Raw genomic sequence first — 339 nt, 5'->3', positions numbered from 1 at the left:
CTGGAGATGTCCCAGAGCTCTGAGGACCAGACGCCCCCGCACTGCCCACTGAGAGTTTCCAGCTCACACGGCGAGGGGCTGAGGGCACAGCGGTCCGCGGTTGGGGCCTGTGGCCTGAGGTAAGGGCTGCTGCTGCGGCGAACTGGGGCACGGGCTCTCGGTGTGGGCGCTTGAAGGTCCTGGGACTCTGCCAATACCTCACGTGGGATGGGCACAGGGAACCCCTTTTCTCTGCTGCTCCAGCTTTGGTCTCCACTGCCTTCCCCATGGGGCAGCTCTTGGGGGCTGTAGACATTCAAGGCCCCCTCCTCAGCCTCTGGCGCTGGAAGCACTGCCTTT

Source organism: Lepidothrix coronata, unplaced genomic scaffold, assembly GCF_001604755.1.
Source record: "Lepidothrix coronata isolate B3197 unplaced genomic scaffold, Lepidothrix_coronata-1.0 Scaffold85, whole genome shotgun sequence".
NCBI lineage: Eukaryota > Metazoa > Chordata > Aves > Passeriformes > Pipridae > Lepidothrix > Lepidothrix coronata.
Note: the sequence above shows the minus strand (reverse complement) of the source record.